Source organism: Bubalus bubalis, chromosome 15, assembly GCF_019923935.1.
Source record: "Bubalus bubalis isolate 160015118507 breed Murrah chromosome 15, NDDB_SH_1, whole genome shotgun sequence".
In the NCBI taxonomy this organism is placed as follows: domain Eukaryota; kingdom Metazoa; phylum Chordata; class Mammalia; order Artiodactyla; family Bovidae; genus Bubalus; species Bubalus bubalis.
In genome coordinates, this window is record NC_059171.1 from 61,891,887 (window position 1) to 61,918,614 (window position 26,728).

Here is a 26,728-nt window from a genome sequence, read left to right on the forward strand (position 1 = left end):
TTCCAAGTGTGGGGACACTGTGGAGAAGGCAACGGCAACCCACTCCAGTACTCTTGCCTGGAAAATCCCATGGACGGAGGAGCCTGGTAGGCTGCAGTCCATGGGATCGCTAAGAGTCGGACACGACTGAGCGACTTCACTTTCACTTTCCACTTTCATGCATTGGAGAAGGAAATGGCAACCCACTCCAGTGTTCTTGCCTAGAGAATCCCAGGGACGGGGGAGCCTGGTGGGCTGCCGTCTATGGGGTCACACAGAGTCGGACACGACTGAAGCGACTTAGCAGCAGCAGCAGTGGGGACACTGAGGAAGGGCCCTGCTCTGGGGACACAGTAGTTCTGAGCCACATCCAAGCCTAGCCTCCCCTCCAGTCCTGTTTGTGCCTGTAACGCTCACTGAGGATAATTTATAGCTGTACCGAGGACAGGCTTTTAGTCTCCTGTTAATCTTGTGCAACAATCAAGGAGTACTTAATTTTAGTAAATGTGTTAAACATATATTTTGAGTATTATGCGTTTGTGTGTTTAGTCGCTCAGTCATGTCCAACCCTTTAAACTGTAGTGCACCAGGCTCCTCTGTCCATAGAATTCTCCAGACAAGAATACTAGAGTGGGTTGTCATGCCCTTCTGCAGGGGATCTTCCCGACCCAGGGATCAAACCCGAATCTTTTGCATCTCCTGTATTAGCAGACAGGTTCTTTACCACTAGTGCCACCTGGGAAGCCCATATACTGAAGATGTTAATATAAAAAATGAAAATATGAACATTTATGGGCATGTTCATTTTAAGAAAAGATTTTAAAATGGTATGCAATTCACACAAAATTTGAATTCAACTAAAGGTTACATCTCCTAAGAATTATCTAACACAGATATAAAGTTCATCTTTTCATAGTTTAGATCCTGTCCAGATTAAAGGAGGCACTGTGTCAGGGAACAGAAGATTTTCATAAGATTGAGCAGACTCAGATTACATTTGAAGGCCCAGTCTGACTACAGAAACGCACTGTGAGACTTTATTTACTAGTAAGCCTCTCTTTCCCTTTTTCACTAAGAAATATTCTCTTTTCTATTTTATGAATAAATAAAAAGAAACCCTGAAATCTCTTCCTCTGGAATTCTATAAAGTAAAAGCTACCACCACCACTTTAAAGTGAGTATTTTTTAAACACTTTATAAAATAATTTCCCAGAACCCAAGTAAAATTCAGAAAGGACTAAAGTTCTTAGGATATATATATATATATATATATTCCACAACCACACACCTCCCAGAGTTTTCGAGATTTTATTCAAAGTTTCCTATTGAGGCCTAAACTGGTCAGACATATATTGATTTATCTTATCTATAAAATTATTTTAAATATTTTGTCTAGTGGTGGTAGCAGATTTTAATGTGATTGTGAGTATGAAATAATGGTGATCGCAGTGTTTAGCAGCTGGAATTCATCTGGAAAATTAAAAGATTCTGATAACTGGGAGGAACAGTAGCGTGTTTGGAAAAGAGAAATCTTAAGGGGAGTATGAAGTTTTCTTTCAAATTGATGTACTTATGGTCTGGATGCTGAGCCAGAGAGAAGCCATGGGAATAATGCAAAGACAGCAACTTTGGACTCAATTAGCCTGGATGAGCCTGCTGGCCTTTCTCCTTGCTGTCACCAGGGTGGGACATTTAATCTTTCTGATTTTCAGCTACTGTATCTGCAGTGAAAGGGGAAGCTTATAATGACCCGCTTTCATGCAGAGATGAGATTTAAAAGGAATGATCTTTTGAATTATTGTTGAGGAAGTACTTGGCCTCCTGCTCCACTCACATTGGGCTGGATGGGGCTATTTGCTGGGAGTGGATGCTCGTGACCTGATGCCACAGAGGCCATGAGCGAGCCTGTGTCCTTGCCAGCCTGGCATGCTCCACTCATCAGTATGAGAACAGGACCCAGAAGGCACAGCACACATGTGCAACAAGACCTACCCTTACCTGAGTCCAGAGCAAGGCTGAGCCCAGCACAGTGAGTTGGACATGGGTCACCTGCAGACTCAGGGATGTGAGCTAAATGCTTGCTGGAGTCAGGTTGTGTGTCACTACGTCCCCAGTGAGCATTACTGAGGGAAGAGCCGATTAACAAGACCACTGAGAGTCAGTGAAGTGGATGCTCAAACATTTGGAGCAGTCCTATAACAGAATGTATACCCCTGAAAATAAAACTTCTCTATTGTCTCCAGGTGCTCAGCAGAGCACAGGGGCGACGCTGACCTGCCAGGGACACCTCAGAAGGGTCCTCCAGTCAGATGCGAGTCCTTAACCACAGATCCTACCAACCTATGTACCTAGGAATGTGTGTGCATTTCAGCACCAAAGTAACTTGGCAAAACTAGGACACTGCTCTGAACATTGTAAGTCCAAAGACAAAAGATGAACTGAATGGATGGTGTCTTAAGCTGAGCACTAAATACATAATAATTAAATATATATTCAGAATATTCATCACACCACGAGAGCAAATTTCATGTCAATTAATGTTTTATTGGGGAACTTTGTGACAAACACAGTAATAAACAGTAGTGAATATTCAGATTAAAGAATTACGAACATATATTATGAAACTGACACAAATGTCTTTTCTCCAATTACTTCTTCTTAACACAGGGTCTACTGATTATAGAATAACGAGTATAAATTCCATTAATCCTTAAAACAGAATTCTAGACTCACGGCCCACAGAGAACTCTGCAAAGTCAAACCTGATACCCTGTTTAACCATTTGAGGAGATATTCTTTCCCCAGTGAAGTAGTTGTGAAATGTAATGTGTGTCAGAATTGGGACCCTGAGAAGATCTGGAACTAGGTTAAATCAGACAAGAATCTGGAGATGCATGAACTATGGATAGAGTGACTGCTGAAATAATTTGGGAGGGGACATTTAGAAAGATCACTTTTTAAATTACTAAACAGTAAACACCAAAATTATAATACATAAATTTTAAGCCGTTCAGTTCAGTTTAGTCGCTCAGTCGTGTCCGACTCTTTGCAACCCCATGAATTGCAGCACACCAGGCCTCCTTGTCCATCACCAACTCCCGGAGTTCACTCAAACTCACGTCCATCGAGTCAGTGATGCCATCCAGCCATCTCATCCTCTGTCATCCTCTTCTCTTCCTGCCCCCAATCCCTCCCAGTATCAGAGTCTTTTCCAATGAGTCAATTCTTCGCATGATGTGGCCAAAGTACTGGAGTTTCAGCTTTAGCATCATTCATTCCAAAGAAATCCCAGGGCTGATCTCCTTCAGATTGGACTGGTTGGATCTCCTTGCAGTCCAAGGGACTCTCAAGAGTCTTCTCCAACACCACAGTTCAAAAGCATCAATTCTTCGGCACTCAGCCTTCTTCATAGTCCAACTCTCACATCCATACATGACCACTGGAAAAACCATAGCCTTGACTAGATGAACCTTTATTGGCAAAGTAATGTCTCTGCTTTTGAATATGCTATCTAGGCTGGCCATAACTTTTCTTCCAAGGAGTAAGCATCTTTTAATTTCATGGCTGAAGTCACCATCTGCAGTGATTTTGGAGCCCCCCAAAATAAAGTCTGACACTGTTTCCACTGTTTCCCTGTCTATCGCCCCTGAAGTGATGGGACCGATGCCATGATCTTCGTTTTCTGAATGCTGAGCTTTAAGCCAACTTTTTCACTCTCCTCTTTCACTTTCATCAAGAGGCTTTTGAGTTCCTCTTCACTTTCTGCCATAAGGGTGGTGTCATCTGCATATCTGAGGTTATTGATATTTCTCCCGGCAATCTTGATTCCAGCTTGTGTTTCTTCCAGTCCAGCGTTTCTCATGATGTACTCTGCATATAAGTTAAATAAGCAGGGTGACAATATACAGCCTTGACGTACTCCTTTTTCTATTTGGAACCAGTCTGTTGTTCCATGTCCAGTTCTAACTGTTGCTTCCTGACCTGCATACAAATTTCTCAAGAGGAATGTCAGGTGGTCTGGTATTCCCATCTCTTTCAGAACTTTCCACAGTTTATTGTGATCCACACAGTCAAAGGCTTTGGCATAGTCAATAAAGCAGAAATAGATGTTTTCAATAATTTCTTAACTCTACATTTACATTATAACTTTTTGATATGCTTCAGAGACCTTGTGAAATTAAATTTTCCTGCTTTAATTTTTAAAACTTTTAAAAAATATTAATAAATGCATTGAAAGTGAAAGTGAAGTCGCTCAGTCCTGCCTGACTCTTTGCGACCCCATGGACAGTAGCCTGCACCAAGCTCCTCCATCCATGGGATTTTCCAGGCAAGAGTACTGGAGTGGGTTGCCATTTCCTTCTCCAGGGATTCTTCCTGACCCAGGGATTGAACCCAGGTCTCCCGCATTCTAGACAGAAGCTCTACCATCTGAGACACCATGGAAGTCCCTATAATGCCTTAGCTAAATTAATATGATAACAAAAACTAAGCAGTTAAACTTACGTGATTGCTTTAAAAATATTTATGGAAACATAATTCAAATGTGCTACATTGAGTGATGCAAAAGTTTGTCTAGGGAAAAAACTCATTTTAATAGAAAAATATAGCATGCAACATAATTTGGAAAGAAACATAGAGATATTTCCATCCAAATAAGACATAGTTAATGTGGGGTTCACGGTGACATTTGAAAAACATGGGTGATGGGGTGACAGAGGCAAGGATTATAATTCTACAAGTTGGACAGAATAGTGTCCCTCAGACACATAGCAACGTTGGCTCAAGCCTTCTGAGGTGGCAAGGGGGTGGCAGGGGACGCTCCCACATTCACACCTTTTACCCTGAGTGATGGTCTATAACTCTTAGCTCTAGAAGGTAATCTTGTTCTTCAGTTTTACCATTTCAGGAAAAGCAGTAATAATAGTTCCTGGAATGCAGAGGAACATTGGGTGAAGAGCTGTCTTAGAAAGATAGGTGTTCACTCAGATATACGCCACCAAGGGGCAGTTTATTGCTGAATTCCATCTAGGTAATGTTCTAGACTCTAAATGCCCAGGGTGGTCCCAACAGTGCGTTAAATATCGGTCCATCAAAGACCCCTGGTTTCACCAATTCAAGTTCATTAAATTGTGTGTATCAGTCCAAGATCACTGGCTCAGGAGGCTCCCTCCTGACACGTCAGATCAGGACGGTCTGGGGAGGCAGCCTGCATCTCTCCAGCACAGCCCTCATACAGCAGGTCCTCTGAGTAGCTGCTGTCTTCCCAAACAGGCCCTGTGCTCAGAATTTCCTCTGAAACCCAACGCACTTGGCAGACTAGGAGAACTGGGGGTGGATGGGGCACAGGAAACAGCCAGAGAATAAGTTGTCAGTCTGTGTGTTTTAAAAGCCTATTGACTGACAGCTTAAAAGAGTCATTTCATGACTTGTTACCTATGGTTACTGAGCCAACTCAAAAGGCAAATGGCAGAAATTAGATGTACAGAAAATAAAATGCGGTACATTGCATTTTATTAAATGAAAATTTACTGCGTCTCTACTAAGTGGTCAGTGGCAAAGGGCTCTTAAAAGGCTGTGATTAGATGAATACTAAGGTCATTTTCATTCAATTAAACTACTTATTAGCATCTGCCTATAAACAGACAATTTACAGATGGGATCTTAATGGCTGAAAAATTTGAAAAGATTCTAGAATTTACTAGTAATAATAGAAATACTAATTTAAATATCAACTTATTAATTTTTACCCAAAAGAAGAGCAAAATTAAAGACTGGCATATGACAAAGGATATTCAGAGTGTACGAAAGTGGAAGTCCTCACACACAAGTGAAGAGAGGAAAAATTCAAACAAAAATAGTCTGACCTTATTTAATGTAATTGAAAATGTGCAAACCTTCTGACCCAGCAAACCCATAAGTCAATAGGAGACATACAGAAAGGCTCTACCCCACTACTGCCCACAGAATCTGGTCACTGGAAGCAATCTGGGTGTGATGCAGAAGTTCACTGTCGTTCACTGGCAGACAGTTCACTAGTAGGTAAACAGGTTACTGCACTTGTTCACTAGTACATATAGGCGGGTGTAATACAGTAGTCCACTAGTAGACAGGTACGTTAATGCAGTAGCTCACTAGTAGGAATACTATGCAGCACTTAAACTGTAAAGTGTTCATTGCTGTTATGTCCAACTCTTGGTGACCCCATGAACAGCAGCCCACCAGGTTCCACTGTTTATGGAATTTTCCAGGCAAGAATACTGGGGTAGGTTGCCATTTCCTCCTCCAGGGGATCTTCCTGACCCAGGGATCAAACCGGAGTCTCCTGCATTGCAGGTGGATTCTTTACCATTAGGAGTACTGAACTTTACAAGGACATAAACAACATAATGGTATCTTTGCATACACTGGAGAAAGTAATTCATAAGAGAACAGGATTATAGCATAAATTTAAAACACACAAAATGTCACCTATTTTATAGGGCTATTCCCATCTTTAAAAACTCTTTGACCTGTATTCTTCATCACTTCTGGCCACAGGAGGTGGACCTGCATAGACTATATCTCTCTTCCTCTAGTTTCTGCTTGAAGGGGCCAGCAAGAAATGGGGGCTGTGGAAAAGTGTCTGGGGGTGTTTGTTCTCAAGTCTCTGCCAGTCGAGTCCTTGGGGTGGCAAAATGCCTTCTAAAGAAAGCAGGTCATGGCAGGTGGCTCTTTCATATGGTCCCTTCTCTGGGGCCAGGTGGGATCCCTGCCCTCCATCCTTTACCTCTTTGGGCACCTCAGGAGGATGCCCGATGTGCCTGCTCTTTCCCCAAGCCCCACCCACACTTTGTAAATAACCCATTTATTAAACTCCCTTCAAATTACCTATCAATCATCACAGCTTCTGGCTGAGTCACTGACTGATAGTAAGTAGTATAATTAATTACAGTCCTACCATAAAGTCCAAGAAAATAATGGAAGAAGGGGAGAAATGGAGGGAGGAGCCCTCTAGATGTGAAGTCTGGCCGGATGGTGCAAATATAATGTGAATCATGATAGTGAATCAGGTTTCCATCCTGAGGATCTGAACATGCATCCTGTTTCTTCATGTATAAAATGAAGATTACAGTTGCTACTTGCCTTACAATTTCCCTACACAGGTTAAATGAGCTATGGCCTGCAGAGTGTTCAGCATGTGCTGAGCTGATCCCATGGTACTGGATCACACCCCTGGGAAGGACCACACACGGGACTAAAGACAGGTGGGCAGCTTGTGAACAGCTTGGCAAATCCGGCTGAGGAGTCACTCTGTGTGCACCAGGGCAGGTAGTAAGCAAGGGCATGGGAACAATGGGGTTTCTGCTTGAGAAAATCGACCTGAAAGTGGCATGTATTTGGAAGGAGTCTGGCGGCCAGTGAGGAGGGCGCAGGTACAGCCATGGAGGAGAGAAGCAGATTCAAAGATCAATACAAACAAGAGTGAAGACCAATGACTTGCACAGACATGGACTTAGAGCCTGTCATACAGAGTGAAGTAAGTCAGAAAGAGAAGAGCAAATATCAGATATTAACACACACATGTGGAATCTAGAACACTAGTACAGATGAGTCTATGGACATGAGTTTGAGCAAACTCTGGGAGATAATGGTGGACAGAGGAGCCTGGTGTGCTGCAGTCCATGGGGTCACAAAGAGTCGGGCACGACTTAGCAACTGAACAACAATAGAGACACAGACAGAGATAACAAACACATGGACACCAAGGGGTAAAGTGGTGTGGGATGAACTGGGACATATGAATTGACACATATACACTATTGATACTGTGTATAAAATAGGTAACTAATGAGAACCTATTGTATAGCACAGGCAACTCTACTCAGTGCTCTGATTAATGGTCTATATGGGGAAAGAGTAAAAAAAAAAGAGTGGATACATGTCTATGTATAACATTGATTCACTTTGCTGTACACATGAAACAAACACAACACTGAGAATCAGCCATACTTCAATTTTTAAAACAAGATGGCTCCCTGGCAGGATACGAAAGGAAGCAGAGAAACAGGCTGTGGACTCGGACGGAGGATGAGAAGCGGAGGATCCAGAAAGAAGAGGGGAGGTGATGCAAAAGAGGGAGGGGGAGAGATGACAGTGTCGCCAAGAGCAGAACAACTCCAAACAGAGATGGGAAATCCAGGTCTAACAACGTCCCTGCACTTGGTGGCTATTTTCATAAACGCTTTTAGCTGTGGCTTCTCAAGTCTTCTATTTGTTGAAAAAGCCCAAGCCCTCTTCCCACACTTTCCATCTTCTGGACATACTTCTGGACATAGCTCCCTGGACCCTGGGGATGATGCTTCATGAACCTTTTGTTCCCACAGTTCCTGAAAGATAAAGCCCTCAGCCAGCACTCTCCAACAAGAATGTAATACAAGCCACGTCGATCATCTCAAATTTCCTAAGAGTCACCTTTCCAAACTACAAAGAAACAGATGAAATTAATTGTAACAGCCTTTGTAAGGATGACTGACATACAACAAGCTGTGTGTATTTAATATCACCATAATCAAGATACTGAAAAATTCACTTCAACCGATTGGCAATTTATATTTAAATTACTAAACATGAATGATACTTCTACAATTCTCTAAAATTGCAGGTTGCATAATAATTCTTCTAAGAATATTAAGTTCACTCTAAAATTAATTCATACTAATAAATACCCAAAGTAGTTTTGATGCTTTCAGCAACCTGAATTTTTCACTGCAAATAATTAAGAAAGCCACATATAAAAATAAAGGAAAACCTTCCTTTTGCTTAAATCAATTTTTAAATTTATTTTAAATAATTATCAATTTGGTTGACACGATTTTGGCCAACCCTGCTAATGGCCCTTACCCTTGCATGAAGCCTTTCAATTACATCCATTAGGTTGCTCTGACCTCAAGATTCTTGCATTTCAGAAACAACATCAGCCACTGCCAACTTAGTTCATACAATTCATTCCAATTAGGATAATATTCATTGTTTAGAGACATTTTTAATTTCAACTTTAATTGGTTTTCATTGGGTTCCTTTTCATATTATCAATTAGTTCCTTAAAACTGTGAATGCCAAAGTTCATTGTCATCCATATCCATTGAAAAATCAGGGGAACTGAAGTAGGGTATTTAAAAACCTGAGATGGTACAACCGTGTATCATGATCCAGTAGGAAAAATGAATGGAAAATTAAGATGAGGACATAAACTGTAAAGACCAGAAACTAGGGTGCCTGCCAGGCTCTGGTGCACTGCAGTGTTGGGTTTTATGTTGGCAGAGGTGTGAGGATGCTAGCTTGAGTCCACTGGGCCAGAGCTGTGGGTGGACAACAAAGAATCCTGACAGGTGCACCACAGAGAGGCCACAGTGACTGCATCCAAGCTGGGTGCTCACTCCTTGGTTCAATGCCTCGGCCTCTGTCTCCAGTGGACTAGGAACGCAGGACTGGTATGTCTTTAGACAGATCCACCTCCTCTACTGTGACGATTCCTTCTTGGCTGAGCTTCCCCTCGTCATGGGGACACATTCTTCCAGTGACCCAACATCTCCACTTGCACAACTCTACCTGCCCATGCCCAACACCAAGAAGGGAATTATGACTTCAAATGCCTTTAGTAAGGGAAATGATATGGAGGAGTCTCTGAGGGAATGCTTCTAGTTCCTCATTTCATTAGGATGCTCTTCAGACATTTCATTTCAGAAGATGACATTCGAATACCCCAGAGTTCTGTCTGTCTCTCATACATACACACACATACAGACACATGCATGATACAGATACACACTTGTACATGAACATATGTACACACATGTTCACACATGTAGAGGCACATGTGCACACGTACACACATATGCACAGACCCGTGTGTGTACATATACATGTACATGAACACATATACAGACATGTGTGTGAACACATATACCTGTACACTTGCACATACATGCATATGTGTACAGGCACACGTGTGCACATGTACACATACATGCAGCACATATGTACAGGCACATGTGCACATTCGTGAGCATATACACATGTACAGGCATGCATGTGTACAGGCGTGTGTGTGTGCATGAACACTTATACATACATGTCACATATAGACATGTGTGCTTGAGCATATGTGTACTTCACATGCATATACATGTACATGTACATGCAGGTGCATGCATATACATGCACATGTGCGCACACACAAGGGTACACGCACTCTTTCATTCCAGAGATGAGATTCAGTTCAGTCGCTCAGTCATGTCCGACTCTTTGCGACCCCATGAATCACAGGATTTAGCAAATCTGGAATAGGGTCTAGAATCTGTACTTTCAAAAGTCTCAGAACTCCTTGGCCAGTTTTATTAACCACAAATCTAGACTAATTTTTGCTTCCCTCAAACTTTACAGCACTGGACTAGTCCTAAATGTGGAACATCTTTTCATATGCTTATTTGACAACTGTATATCATCCTTGGTGATGTCTCTGTTTAGATCTTTGGTCCATTTTTGTAATTGAGTTGATCATTTTGTTTATTGTTGAGCTTTAAGAGTTCTTCACATATTTTGGATCAGAGTCCTTTATCAGATATGTCTTTTGAAAATAAGTCCTCCCAATCTGTGACTTGCCTTCATAGTCTCTTGATGTTGTCTTTCACAGAGGAGAGGTCTTTAGTTTTAGAGAAGTCCAACTTCTCAATTATTTTGTTTAATGGATCGTGCCTTTGTTCATGTATCTAGAAAGTCAGCACCATACTTAGGATCACCTAGATTTTCTCCTGTGTTGTCCTGTAGGAGTTTTATAGTTTCGTGTTTTACATTTAGGTCTACAATCCATTCTGTGTTTACAAAATCAAGTAAACATGACATTAACTAAAATCTCTTCTTTAAAAATCAATAATTATGTGGGACCATTAATGAATGGTTTAAGATTCTGCATTGCCTTAGAGAAAATACTGTTTTACACCTATTACATATTAGAAACCAGTGCTCACAAAGCAAAAGTAATGAGTACAAAACTGTCATCATTTATCAGTGGAAAGCCAGAGTTTTAAACAGTATTACTTGTTTCAAATCCTTTGCTTATGGCCTGCCTTCGAAATACTATTAATATATCCTGTTAGGCGTTCAAGTGAACTTATATAGATATATTCAGTTTATATATTACTACATAACAAACTACTTCTATGTGGATGTTCATAACATCCATAGAAGCCCCAAACTGGAAACAACCCAAATACTCTTCACATAGTACATGGCCAAAAAGCTGGTGCAAGTGCACCATGAAATACTGCTCAGAAATTAAAAGAGATAAACACCTAACATGAGCAGCGACCTGGGTAGATCTCGTTATGCTGAATGGAAAAGCAAACGTCATCTCAAAAGATCACAGACTACACAATCTTATTAATATAACATTCTCAAAAAAGACAAAATTCTAGAGCTGGAGTATGGATGAGTGTCTCTAGGGCAGTGAGGAGTGGTCACAGTGTTAAGGGTTAGGTGAGGAATTTCTATTGCAGACATTAAAAAGAACTGTCTTGATTGTGATAATAGTGATACAAATCAACACACAGGGTATATTATATAGAACTACACACACGCAAATGAGTTCAGATGAAAATGGATGAACAAGCTATGGCTGTTGGTGTTCCCCACACACTCATCACTAGCTGCTCCTCTACCTTATCCACAGACCAGCTAATACAACATATTCTTGGAATAGAAGGTCTTACTGTGGAGGTGACTGCCAATGAAGCCATGAGGTTTTATCCCCAGACCATTGATAATAAACAGTACTCAGCAGATATCATTCTGTGTGTGGGACCACACAAATTTTTCATCATCACAGAGACTGCAGTCTGTCCAAGCATTTGTGGTTTACTTCAACAGCACACAAAAATCTGGTCTTGATAGTGTTTCCTCCTGGCTTCCACTGGCAGAATAGTGGTTACCCGATGATCTTGGTTTGCAATAGTGCCTGAAAATAGTGTAAATCGACAGAAAGCTCAAGTGGTCAAACATGGGTTTGAATTGGTAAAACTTAGTAGAAACGTTGCCTGAAGAGAATGAGTTCCAAGAACTACAGGAGTAAAGCAAACTGTTCAAGCCTCGAATGCCAGTGGCTGGTAGTGGTGAAGAATGAGAGGAACCAAGGCTTTAGCATTCTAAGCTCTTTGGCTGGAGCAAATCATAGCACCGGATCAGCAGAAACCTGCCACTCAGAGCAGTCCCATCTGCCAGCAGCAGAGAGGACTGAAACACTCTTGGATCATTAAGGTGGTCCATCTAATATAAGACTGAAGGCAGGAAGAGAAGGGGGTGGCAGAGGATGAGATGGTTAGATGGTATCACCAACTCGATGGACATGAGTCTGAGCAAGCTCCAGGAGTTGGTGATGCACAGGGAAGCCTGGTGTGCTCCAGTTCATGAGATGGCAAAGAGCTGGACATGACTGAGCAACTGAACAACAAAGGAATTCCCTATATAGGCCATTGACACTGATCATATCCTGAGACTTTTGCATTAGTATTACTGTGGAGAAACTTTTATTTCTTAGAGTTTGTTACCTGAGATGGCAGAGCTGTGTTGTCACAATTCATACCCTCAAAATAAGGGAAGATCGCTCTTCTGTCTCTGAATACCAGACATCTCTGCCAAAATAGTAACACTAAGGAGCAGACTTGGTGGGAAAGCATGCAAACACGAGGCAGCAGATGCCTCAGTACCTGTGTTACTTCCAGGGCTGGAGGGGTCAGCTCAAGGGGAACTGATCACCAAAGGGAAACTTTTCAGAGGAAGAGTGGGAAATACAGCAAATGAAACCCTTTAGTTTTGCTTTTCTAGGCACTCCGTAGTGCACGTCATGAGTCTTCACTCTGCCATGGCTCTCAACTGGCTCAGGGCACACGGGCTGAGAACTGCTGCTGGCCTGGTGTGGGTATGGACCCCATAGGTTGCCTATGGAAACACGGCTCAGACCCATCTGTGCAACACTGTCTAAGCACCAAAGAACGTGTGACAGAAGGAATGGAATATTCCAGTTTCCAGAGGGAAGATTTCAGTGAGTAGAACATTCAGGAAGAACCTCTCCAGGGAACACTGGAAGGTATCTTCTTTAATAACTATTTTTTTCTTTTTTTTAAACTATTCTGGAGGTCTTTGAGACTGTAGTTTAGCTGCATTCCAGCAGTATCTCTTTGAGGTTGAACACTGGCAATTTACAGGCCATTTACAGGGAATGTTAGGGAAATCAATGTTAGCTCTGGGGTTGCAAAACGAAAGGTGGAATATGTTTTTCTTAAAACACCAAAGGTTTCAGAAAATACATTAGGTCATGTGGTTAGGGAAAACAGACTAGAAAAAGCTGTGAACTTGATCTTGTGGGTTTAACAAAGCCAGGTGATTAAAATCTGATTCATTCATTTTTTAAAAAATGAGCTGTAAATAAAATTTGTAATCTGTTTAACAGTACTGTGGCAATATCAATGTCTGGTCGTGGTGCGTTACTATAATGATTTAAGATCTTACCCCTGGGGAAAGCTGGGGGAAGACTTCACAAGAAATATCTCTGCCATTTCCTTTGTGTGTGTAATTATTTAAAAATAAATAAGAAGTTAAAAAGGTGATTATTCAAATACAGCATCACTATGCTAGCAGCGTCTCCAATGGACATTCAATCTCACCTGCTTGAGACTTTAAGACTTACATCTTTTCTAGCTTCTCATCATCCTGGGTTGCTCATTTACTCTGAAGGATAGTTCCGGGAGGAGTCATAAACAGTATTTGATCTTCCTTTACCATCCTTGGATCATCATCACTGATTAAACCATAATTTATGGTTCTATGTTGATTCAGCCATGAGCCAAATTTGAACCTTTTTGCAAATTTCCAGAATGTTCTGAGGGTCAGCTTCCTAAGCTGCTGATCAGTGAGTATATCTCCAGCTCTGTCTTCCAGGGACTTCATGACTCCAGGTACCCTTGCTTTGCCTCATTAGACTCCGGCCTCCTTGAGGTCAGAGACAACACTTGATCCTTAAAAGGAATCTACCTTGTATCATTCTGCATGCTCAGGTGGCCTGAAAATACTTGGGCAAACAGGAACTGATGAGTTATGAGCTGTATGTGCATCTACTCATCAGTATTCTGAGCACTTGACATTGAAATTTAGATTTTGGCAATGCCAACCAAGCAAGCTTTGAGCACAGATTATTTCTAACAAAGTATTATTTTCTACAAAGTACATTCAACTTTCCTTATGAAAGACTCAAATATTTTAAGTGATCGGAATACTGTATCTTCAACATGAATATTGTTCTACAATTCTAAATATTGCAGAAATTTAAGAAGCTTTCAGATTTTTCACTTTATCAGTTAGTTATAAATGAAAACATTTACTGGTTTATCAGAGCTAGTTGATATACTCCTCCCATTCATTAAAATGTAACCCATCTTGAACTTTCCTTCAAAATATCCTAGAAAATGACAAAACTGGTATTACATAAACATATATTGCCTTAACAATCCAATAAACAGATCTAATAATGTTCTATCATGTCCTGATTCAGTATCATTCTGCTAAGCATTTATTGCTAATTCACTTTATAACAGGCTTTATTAAAAGTCATTAAAACCTGCAGCTGCATCCCTAATTATTTCCTAAATATAAAGACTGCTTTTATAAATGATCTTCTTGTTCAAAACACTGCCATACAGCTCACAAACTCTTTGTTGGGAGCCAGAGAGCTTTTATTCTTTACGAAAAGAGATGCTAAGTAATTCATCAGATGCCAAACACTTTTTTTTTGTCACATTTCGGCTTTGTTCCAAGCGGTCAACTTCTATGTTCATTAAGAATAGGTATATTGATAACATAGTCTCAGATTCATGCCCAGGACTTCTACCCACTGGTGTGTCATCCAATCTCTTAATGTGTATCCTTGATAAACTTGAAAAAGCTCAGTGATTTGGCAAAGCTAAGCACATTGAAGTGTAGCTCGCATGCAAATATTCTGGAGACACACGTGGAAGGAAGAGAGCGCATTTCATTTGGAGTTTGGTTAATTCTGCTCAGGAGAAAATAGCCTAGTGGGGTGAATTATATGCTTGTAAAAATAATGTAAATGATTTCTGTTGCTGTTATTCAGATGCTCAGTTGTGTCCAACTCTTGGCAACCCCATGGACTGTAACCCATCAGGTTCCTCTATCCATGGAATTCTCTAGGCAAGAATACTGGAGTGGGTACCCATTTCCTTCCCCAAGGGATCTTCCCAACCCAGGGATTGAACCAGGTCTCCCATACTGGGAGGCAGATTCTTTACCATCTGAGCCTCCTGGGCAGACCAAATTATTTCTAGGCTCCATTTAACTGATTATTTTATGATTTACTGCTTTTATACATAACCAAAAAAAAGAAAACTTCAGAAAAATTAAGTATGGATATGATTTAAAGAAATTTCATTTTCACTGGAAGAAAGACACACTGAATTCTATGTAATAGAATTGCTTATTTCTCAAAACAGTTTTATACATTCATAAGCATGACCAATGTATCAACACCCATCAATACTGTTGACAGTTGCCCGAAAAATGTAGGACACCTGTGATTTAGTGGGTAGGACAGTATGTAATTTGTATGCATATACTGCCCAGAAGATGACCTAGAGGTACAAGGACAAAGGTTCCCAAAGGATATTGGAATAGTGACAGAACACAAGAGTAAGCAGCCAAGTAGAATCACTGCAACTACTAAGAAACACCAGAAGTGTTCTCACCACAGAGCTGTGTTGACCGGCCATCTACACTGAGGTCATTGAGTTTTATAACTGGCATAAAGTAATTACTCCATTAGTCAAAAAGACAAGGACAAAAATAGCCATGGTCACTACATTAATACTAGAGTAGGTGTTGCATTCAGTCACTAAGTCGTTTCCAACTCTTTGCAACACCATGAACTGCAGCACGCCAGGCTTCCTTGTCCTTCACTATCAAGCTTCTATCCATTGTGCCAGTGATGCTATCTAACCATCTCATCCTCTGTCTCCCTTTTCTCCTCCTGCCCTCAATCTTTCCCAGCAACAAGGTCTTTTCCAGTGAGTTGGCTCTTTGTATCAGGCAGCCAAAGTATTAGACCTTCAGCAGCAGTCCTTCCAATGAATATTCAGGGTTGATTTCCTATAGGATTGACTGGTTTGATCTCTTTGCTGCCCGAGGGACTCTCAAGAGTCTTTTCTAGCACCATGGTTCGAAAGCATCAATTCTTCCATGCTCAGCTTTCCTTATGGTCCAACTCTCACATCCATACATGATTACTGGAAAAGCCACAGTTTTGACTATATAGATCTTTGTCAGCAAAATGATGTCTCTGCTTTTTAATACACTGTCTAGGTTTGTCATTCCTTTCCTTCCAAGGAGCAAGCATCTTTTAATTTCACAGCTGCAGAGTAGCTGATTACTTCACAAAGAACACGTCTTTACAAATCTATAATCAGATAATTTCTTGTAGCCGTGAGTGACTGACTTGCCTATGGTTGCCAAGTATACAGACAATGGCACAGAGATCCCATGCAGATAGCAGTTGACAGCATAGCTGCATTTCTCAAGGGCAGGGTACCCCTTCGCATTGCCCTGCTCCCCTGTCCACATCTCCTAACCTCTGTGGGCCAGCCTTGGACAGACTCACTGACTCAACCCCCGTGTTGATGCAAATGTGACTCGTTGAGTCAAAGTAGCTCCTGTGGATGTACCAAACCACGGACTGCATCAGTGATGAGGGGATAGCCCCCACTGTTTGGTGGCACATCCTCCCCTGAACATTACTGGAGGCCTTTTAGGGCTCTGCAAGTTAACTGGCTAAATGGCACACTGTTGGCTTAGAAAACTTAATTGCCCACCAGAAACTAGATAATTTATTCCTTTTATACCAAGATACAGTCAGGAAGTTATCTGGAGAATCTGAGAGGCTGGAGAAAGGAATTTGAAAATCAGACAAAAACAAATTTCTGTTTGCCTGGCTTGAAAATTCTAGTCATTCCCATGGAAGTTATTCAGCTATTGAGAGAGAAAAAGCACTGAGGACACTTAGATTGATCTGAATAACACTGCACTTATTTTTACCATCTGAAATTTCTTTTAGCAAAATATGGAAGTTTTACATAAGATCTAATATCAATGAGATATAAAAATTATACAATGAAAAGACATTATTATTGAAGATCAATTGCAGCCTTTCAAGTAAAATCAACAACAGGTTACATATCACCTTAAGAAAGTTAATCTTCCAGTGATAAAAATGAGTAATTATTTGAATGTTTGATATATTTTACATGATCACTTAAAATGAATATATAATTTACTGAAAAAAATAAGATTTTAAATAGGTCTCTTCCCAACTATTATCTGTATTTCTTTTAGATTTATTATGTAAGATATGATATTTTGGGCTTCCCTGGTGGCTCAGACAGTAAAGAATCGGCCTGCAATTCGGGAAACCTGGGTTCGATCCCTGGCTGGGGAAGATCCCCTGGAGAAGGGAATGGCAACCCACTCCAGTATTCTTGCCTGGAGAATTTCATGGACAGAGGAGCTTGGTGGGCTATAGTCCATGCGGTCCAAAAAAACTGGACAAGACTGAGAGACTAAGGCTATATTTTCACAGCTTCAGCAATCATTTCCATTTTACCAGCTCTGAGCTGGACATGTCAGGTTGTACCTCTTTCTGAAACCAAAGGTTCCTTCCTGCCATTTGGTCCTTCCACCTGTTCCCCACTCAGAGGACACGTCCCAAGTCAGGTCACACCTTTCCTTCCAAAGATGGGTGTTTTATTCCCAAGTGCATTTGTATTTATCCAGCCCATGGCAGGTACCAAGCACATGACCTAGCTTGATTCATTTCCTATGTGCCAGTCCATCACCCATCACCTTACCATCCAGTCTCAACCGACTCACTGCTTGCCTTCACCTCATGAGGTCAAGTTCTCATCACCTCAAACCTGAATCACTGCAGCAGAATCAACCCTGGTCCTTTCTGACTCACCAACGCTTCTAAAATATGACATTCAACATACGAGTACAACATCCACAAACCCTCCTATTTGTACAAGAGTGTGGAAGTGAAAGTGTTAGTTGCTCAGTCATGTCTGACTCTTTTCAAACCCAAGAACTGTAGCCTGCCAGGCTTCCCTGTCCATGGGATTTTTTTCAGGCAAGAATACCAGAGTAGGTAGCCATTCCCTCCTCCACTGAATAAGATTAAGATCAAGATAATCTGCAAGACCTTTCAAATCCTTAAGAATCTAAACCCTTCCAGTTCCTTAGTAAAAGCAAAAGTTAGTAAAATACAATCACTTGGTTTGTTTGTTTGTAATCATAATTTGAAGCAAGTGAAGCATGTAATCAATGGGACAAGAGATATTTCTTCTTTCCAAACCACCTACAAAGTATGGAAAATATGAAATATTGACACAAATCTTAATTTTGACTCAATGTATGGAGACTCATTTATGGACCTCACTGTCTCATTGGCAAAATAGGAATCAGAATGTTTGCCTCAGGCCTGCTGTGAGATTCCTAGATAAGATGCCCTAGAGAGGGAATTTCACAAAACTGCTGAAGCCACAGAAGTGCTGAGTCTCACTGAGGATGGGAACTCAAGGAGGTTGGGTCGCCTGGAATGTAGTCATATGGCCCACGAAAACCTCATATAACAGTGAAATACTCTAACTTTAAGACTTCCCAGAAATTTTCCACCATGGAAACAAAATATGAAATGGAAAATAAAAACACATTGCTTAGGTAGATAGTAGGCAAGTTTCATTTTTCAGTAATCACTTAAAAGGATTTGTAAATAGAGAAAAAGGATGGACTTGGAAAGAAAAATGAATAGCCTGTGTGTTTGTGAATGTAATAAATAGATGAACTACCCTCATCTTATTTACCTGAGCTCTAAAGGTCCTGACCATGTATTTACCTGAGCTCTAAAGGTCCTGACCATGTAACTATTTGCTCATATGAGCTGTAATCAGAGGTGTATGCAGGCAATTAAATTAATCTGCTCTTAGGAGTTTTACTTCTTCAAGATTAAAATCAGACCAGAGAAACAAAGGATAAGTAGTTGAGCTAAACTGGTATAGGCTTACCACTTGATAAATGAGGAAATATTATATAAAACTGCAGGAAAAAATATAGAAAAAAAAGCTCTCCAGCCAGAAGTACTATTACCCACATTAGTCTCTGGCTCTGTTTGTGTGTCCTCTGGATATTAGTATTTCTGCGTAACAAACTGAAAGGATGCCCACAAAGCTGGGGTGTCTTAATTACATCGAGGCCACATTATGAACATTTCATCTTGTTAATAAAACGTTCTGCAAAAACAAGCTTTTAGAGAGACAACAGCCTACCTTCCTGAGCATTCTATCAACGGTAGATATAGAAACTGACCTAGAAAGCTTTGGTAAATTCTTTATGACACTGCAGTGGACAGTTGCTGTTCTTTCCACCTTATAATATAACCTCTCCCCTTTTCTTGAAAACTGCATCAAAACTTGTATTGGAGGCAGCGCTGCATTTAACAGACCATAGTAACAGCTGGTTCTCTGTTTTCCTCTTGGTCTTATAGTTCCCCAAGGTTTTCACCTGGTTAGAGCTGCTATTGTGGGCTTCCCTTGTGGTTCAGCTGGTAAAGAATCTGCCTGCAATGTGGGAGACCTGGGTTTGATCCTGGGGATGGGAAGATCCCCTGGAGAAGGAAACAGCAATGCACTCTAGTACTCTTACCTGGAGAAGTCCATGGACGGAGGAGCAGGACAGGCTGCAGTCCATGGAATCACGAAGAGTCAGACACGACTGTGCAACTAACTTTCACTTTTCACAGCTGCTATTGCAGGTATCAGAGGACAAAGAAGGGGAAGAGTTGCCAGAAGAGACACATCATGGAACATTGTTGATCTGGCTTCATTCCTGCCTGTTCTTAGGACTTTTTTCCCACAATATTTTGACCAAAGAAATGGAGTGGTTATTGCTTCTTAGCCACTCCTCATTTTTAGATATATATTTTCTTGTAAACTTCTAAAAGATATTAATATGAAGTTTTATTTCGCCAAGTCCTGATTCATTCTCCCACTTTTAGAAAGAGAGAGAAAGGACTGGAAAAAGACTGATGAAATATGTCAGTTTTGGTTTTTAACAAATGGTACTGAAATCGGAGTAGTCATGGTCTGCAGCTCTGTGCCGAGTCCAGCTTGCAGTCCGTTTTATTCCAATTAAATCAGGTAAAAACCAAGAGATTTCACCCAAAATCTGGTTCTGGATCAAATGACATTATTCTAATGACTTTTCACCCATTGCTTTTTTCCTTTTTTTTTTTTTCTTCTACTGTGTATTAACTTTTTCTTTTTTGGTAAGTGATAACAAATCAAACCAAAAACTTATCATCATTGTATCACTGACTAGACAATTATATAATTTTCCATTTCCAGTTCAGTCAAATAGTTCAACCAGCAGACTCTATGGAAACTGACTATGACACCAATGGTAGTTTAGATTTCTCCAGCTTACTCTTGATGTATTTTTAGTGATACTCTAGAAATCTATGCAGACCAAATGCTTATCAATTACATTTTTTAAAAATTATAGCCACTTTTAAAATTCCAACTGATGAAAAAAATAAATCATGACATGTTACTTAACTGGAGATTTCCTAAGATACCTATGAAAACCAAGACCACAGCATTTCCAGGGTCGCCCATGGGCCAGCCCCACGCTGTCTACCCTCCACTCCATCCTTACTAGTTGGTGAAGCAAGACAAATTGCTTTCTGGATGTATTATCAGATGCTGAGTTTTTAAAGACCACTTAATCCTATGAGCTTCCTTATTGGGATAACTAATGGTAAACATTACTTCTCCTTTACCGAGCAGAAAATTATGACAAAAATGCAGTGGTTGATTCATTTCAGGTCAAAATGAAAGTACAGTTGACCCTTAAACAACATGGGTTTGAACTGCATGGGTCCACTTATACCCAGATTTTTTTCAATAAATATATTTAAATTTTTTGAGACTGGTGATGATCTGAAGAAATGCATAGCCCCCAAAAAAAAATCTAAAAAAATAAGAAAAACTTAGGCACATCATAAATACATAAAATATACAATATACAGTGTCAATGGACCATTTATATTGTTGTAAGTATTCTGGTCAAGAGTAGGCAATGGGCAGTCAGTTTGTATGCACGTTATGCTCAGTCATGTCTGATACTTTTGTGACCCTATGGACTGCCAGGCTCCTCTGTACATGGCATTTCCCAGGTGAGAATATGGGAATGGGTTGCCATTTCCTCCTCCAGGGAATCTTCCCAACCCAGGGATCAAACTCCTGCACTGGCAGGTGGTTTCTTTATCACTGAGCCACCTGGGAAAGCTACTGGGAGCAGTCAAAAGTTACATATGAATTTCTGACTACACAGAAAGTTAGGGCCCCTTACCTCTGCATTGCTCAAGGGTCAAGGGTAATTAAAATGAACTTGGGTGTCACGTTGACCTCGTCTTGCCTATTTGGTTTAAAGCATGATGTCAATTTTGAATACTAATTTTAAATGAAGTCCTCCCTGCATTAAAATATTTTTTCCATTGAGAGATATAAGAAAATTGATGCTGAATTCCCGGGGAAATATTATATTCCCTACATTTAAGCTCGTAAAATGCAAGAAGCATGTTGCCATGTACTAATCAGAAGGGACTTTTTTGAGGAGTGAAGGAATGATTGCTATAAGAGATGACATAATAATTCAAAGATATAGCACTTAAGTTTCCAAAATACTCTCAAGAGCACCATATTGAGACTTTCCAATATTCCAGCATATGCATCTCTTCATTTATTCCACAAATACCTAGATGTCAATAATAGGTAGAGGACTGCATCTTAATTGGTAGATAAAGTACCCCGTGTTAGGTAGAAAAAGTTGAGTAGTGGGTTGAGTGGCTTGCCCAAGATCTTATGACCAGCATTTCAAGAATCCCCATGTCCTGGCTGTCAAACAAGTCTTGTTCTGCTACATGATGATGCATAACATTTTTCATGCTGCAGAATGCTGTCTCTTTCCATGCATGCCATGCACAACTCATTCTGCAAAGCTCAACAGGAAGAAAATACAAAATGAGAGGTCTCTCCATTTGTGTGCCAGTCTATGACTCACTGGAGGTGACATAACTATAGAAATAATTTCTGGCTTAGGATACACTTTTCTTCAGTGGCTTTTGCCTTCTTAATAGAACTGGGTGAATAACCAGGTTCCTTGCCTAGAATTTTTTAATCAGTATGAAAATAACAAATCAATTATCAAGGGACTTCTTAAATTCCAAAATAATCATCTCTTCTTTTACATTTTTTATAAACATGTATATAACTTGGTTCAAACCCAAGCAAGCAATTCCAAAAGCAAACTGTGGACCTTCCAATGCAATAGGATCTGATGGTCAATAATCACACTGAAGTGAAGTGAAGTGGCTCAGTCATGTATTAATAATTAGATGGTCTAAATAATAATACTGACTGATAAGTGTTTCTATAATATTTGTATAATATAAAGGTTCAAGCCAGAAATCTCTGTCGCACTCTCATGCAGACCATTTCTTGTTAAAAGAAGAAAAGTAACTTACCAGATTCCAGAACTCATTTCAAATTATCCTATGGTCCTATATACACTTTCCATTGTCCTCATTATGCAATCTTACTTCACTTTTCTCCTCTGAGTCTCAAGTAGAAGAAACACAAAAACACTGACCCCCACCAACAGAACTCCTTCCTCTGAGAGGGGATGTTGAATACTATGTCTGATACTTCTCAAACTTCAGGCATCCTTTTTTGGTAACAGACCAAAAAAACATCAGGAAAAAGAGCTATTTTAATAGGATATGCATGTCCTAGAATTAAGTATTGATTTCTCTTTATAGACAAGGGATTCTGTGCAAAAAGCGGTATGATTGTATTAGCCCACCCACTCCTTTTGTGGAGTCAGGGAGACTGGGGGGAGTTAGAGATTATAATTTACATAGGCACTAAATTGGTTTACAAAATGCTGTCTCAATGCAATGGCATTTCCCCACAGATAAGGAGAGCTTCCAGGCAGCTTGCCTGGGCTTGGAACGGTGAATCAGTTCTTTATCTCTGTGATTAAATCTCTAAAGGGATGAGCCCAGGATAACTTTTACTTTGTGCTGTTTCTGTCACACATGGAGAAAGCCTGCCCCCTCTGCCACCGAGAAGGTAACTGCGGCCACGTGCCCACAGGCCTGCTTCCATCTTATGCTCTGCTGACCAGGCAGTCTGTCTGTGCTATTAACTGACAACCACACTCAGAGTCTAGCAACAGGCTGCAACTCTCTTAAAACATGATTAATTAGTATAGGTGGCAAATTCATGTTCACATCTTCCAGATTAGGGGAAAAAAACAAACACACAAAAGCAGGTTTGTCAGGGGCACACCGCAGGTCTCCTGGTGAGGATTCCAAATCAATAGTGCATTTTTCCTCCTGAGATTGCCGCTTCTGACCCACACAGGGCGGCAATAGAGCCCCCAAGGAACTCCATGACGCCGACACCACTCTCCCTTTCTGCTAAGCAAGCTGGTTTGTGGTAAGTGGCAAGTGACAGTTAAGAACAATTTGTCCCCAGAGTGCAGTTTCTGCTCTCAGTCAATGCAAAACAAGGGCCCTTCAGCACACTGGCCAATGCCATCTTAACTGCCATCAAGGATTTGAGTGATGAAATTGAAAAACAGGGCAGTATGGATATGTATTTTATGATCAATTATAGATGCTCTATGAAATTCAAAGGAGAACCTGAAGAACTGTGCTTTTTCAAAAGGGCCAACTCTCCCCACAGGGCTGGTCGTGCTCACAGCACCACATGTGTTCACAGGGTTGTCAGAGTCAGTCCTGCCAGTGGGAGCCCTGCTCCCCACTAACTGGATGTGCTTGGTGGAACCCACCGAGCCCTTAGTGAAATGTCAGGCGTGGGTTATAAATATGTGCCTTTACCCTGTGAAGTCCTTTTCTTAAAGCAGAATGCTCATCAAGGTCACTGTGAAAGATTGCAGTTCTAAAGCTACAGAAGTAAGAGTCAACAGAAAATAGATTTCATAAACACTTTAAAGCTTATGGTTCTTCCAAAAACTCTTGGCCCCCCACCACTTTGTGGATTTCAGTGACAAATGCATTTTCATAGGACTAAGAATGCTTTGGAAACCTGTTCTCCTAAAAAGGCACACTATAGCTTCTCATTTTCTGCCTTCTGGCAGATCTGGTTTGAGCAAGCAGTCTTTAGAAGGCTAGAAAGACAACACTGCATAAAAATGTGTATATTTCTGTAGATTAAGATCCACAAGTGTAGGTACACTCTGGATTGGGATAGAGAGCGGGACTGGGTGTACAGTTTGCACATTATATTCATATAAAATATAATAGACCAGATGGTGAAACCATCACTACTAGTAACTTTTTGAGTCTTGCATACTATGCAATACAAACAGGATCACTTTAAACTACATGCATAACATCAAGAGGGAAAAAAACTTACAAAATGCCACACTGTATTATTTTGGGGGAAAACACAGACACAGATTCAAAAAGATACTAGATCATCAACAAAAACATCCAACTAAATTTTTACTATATTTATATAGGCTTACACACACACACACACACATATCATTTTTAATATTCTTGTCACATAAAGGACTTCAGATAAGTAAAACATCCAACTACTTTACTAGGCAAGATTTTCCCAAAGATCATTACGCAGGAACAACCATTTAAAAATCAGTTTATCATCTTAATCCACAAGGAAACAATAATACTGTTTTAATCTTTCCATTAAAATCTTGCGGGGGTGGGGGTCACTTGAGTTACAAACAAGCAGTAATAATAGTATTATTACTTACCGGCCAAGTAAAGGAATTAGAATCTTCCAGTTTCTCTAACGCCAGGTTGTGAGTAGTTCTAGAAGCTCCTCTCGCAAAGCTATTTCCAAAACAGGTGCAGCCCGCTCGGGAGCATCCTGTTTATTTGGAGCAGCGCGGGCCTCCTCAGAGCGCTCGGACCCAGTCTGCAGAGCCCATGGTTCTCAGAGGCCGGACAACTTCGGCCTCTCTGGGCTGCCGGTGCTCCTCTGGCCCCTGTCGACAATTTTCCTGGAAGTTGCTGCCGAGTTTAATCTGTGGATCAGGTGAGCTTCTCTGAGCCCTGCGCGGAGGTCGCAGCAGGCAGAAGAAGGTCCTTTTCGGTCTGTCACGGCCGGCCAGGGGGGTGCCAGGGCATCGGAGACGAAGCCCCTTAGCTGCTCCGAGCTGGGAGCCGGGCAGCCCTTGGCGACGACGGCGGCAGCGAGGACCGTGGCGGCGCAGTAGGGTCCCGGCGGTGGCCCGGTCCAAAGACGCTGTCCATCCCCTCTGGTGCTGAAGTGCGGGCCCGAACCCCAGGCCCGGCCCGGCGCTGCACTTTTCCCCACCGGCGAACGCGATCGGTTAGCTGTTCTTTCAGGCTCGCCTCCCCCGGCGCTTCTTACGCTGCAGGGCTAACCGGCTTTCCAAGATAACGGTCTCATGTTTGTCTGGGGACACCGCTTCCGGACAGCATCTGCCGTTGGAGGCAGAAATCCGTGGGAAATCAGTTGTGAGCCGCTCCTGACTTTTCAGTGGCCGCGAACGAGTTTCCTGATGCTAGAAATGAACGGGAGCGCACGCACACGCGCGCGCACACGCGCGCACGAGGGTGGGGGGGGGGAGAATAAATATAGATTATGTACCGTGGAAAATCCAGCGCTTCTGTGGGTCTCTAATTACATAAGATGGAAAGGGCTATTTCAGAAGGCTCCGCAATCTCCATCATCCATGGGGCGAGGTGGGGGGGGGGGGGGGGGGGGGCTGCGTTTAGATTCTGAGAAGTGCCTTGTGAAATTCCCAGGTTAGACACAGCACCGAGACCCTCTGAGCAGAAACGACAGGTTACTGTTCAATGAAAACACAGAAAATGAAAAAAGAAAAAGAAAGAAAGAGAAGGCCCCGATACCTTGTAAAGCGTTGCTGAACTGGCTGGAAATCCTTGCCGAGCCCCTGGGAGGGGGTCGAGCGGGACTAGGACGCGTGAGCGCGGGGCTCCGAGCCGGGGAGGCAGCGATGCGCGCCGGGCGCAGGCTCCTTCCCCGAGGCCGGGTTGGCGCACGTCCGCAGCCCCGGGCCCTGCAGGGCAGCGGGGGAGGCGGTCTCTCAAGGACCGAACGAGGGACGATAAAGTCAGCGGGAAAGATCGGCCGTCCCCGCCCTTCTAATGCCTGAATGCAGCGCAGCCCGCCGGTCCCGGCTTGGGTTTCCGCTCTTTAGCCTGCTTCTGATCGCTGCCCCCAGGCCTCGCCGGCCCCTCGCCCCCGCGGCGCGCAGACCCCACCTCTGCCCGCGGCGCTGGCCCTCACAGCCGCCGACCCCCGCACCGGAGGGGCGGCGCGGGGGTCCCCGGGACGGCCACCGAGGGCTCCGCCGCCCACATTCGGCACCCGGTGCGGACGCGCGTGGGGTGAGGCGGGGGACCGAAATTCACTACGTTGGAACTGCTAGAGAGCTGATCAAAATTACGATCAAGGACTCATAGAAAAGAGGGAAAATGTAGCTGGGGGTGGGGGTCGTACCACGGCGCACCTCTCCAGGCACTGAGATTACAAGTGTCATTTTCCGCGCCCGGAGATTG

General features: G+C 42.0%; 1 protein-coding gene and 1 pseudogene across 2 annotated transcripts in view; one reads left to right on the plus strand and one right to left on the minus strand.

The window, feature by feature from the left end:
- Window positions 1–26,626, minus strand: part of SNTG1 (syntrophin gamma 1) — a 402,149-nt gene extending 375,523 nt beyond the window's left edge. The window contains exon 1 of one of the 2 annotated variants that reach the window (XM_044928771.2): window positions 24,931–26,626. The gene's annotated coding sequence lies outside the window, so the exon portion shown is untranslated. The remainder of the gene's footprint in view (window positions 1–24,930) is intronic. The other variant, XM_006063418.4, reaches the window with a different exon arrangement.
- On the plus strand, window positions 11,629–12,269 carry LOC123329492 (annotated as a pseudogene).
- Window positions 26,627–26,728: the final 102 nt, after the last annotated feature.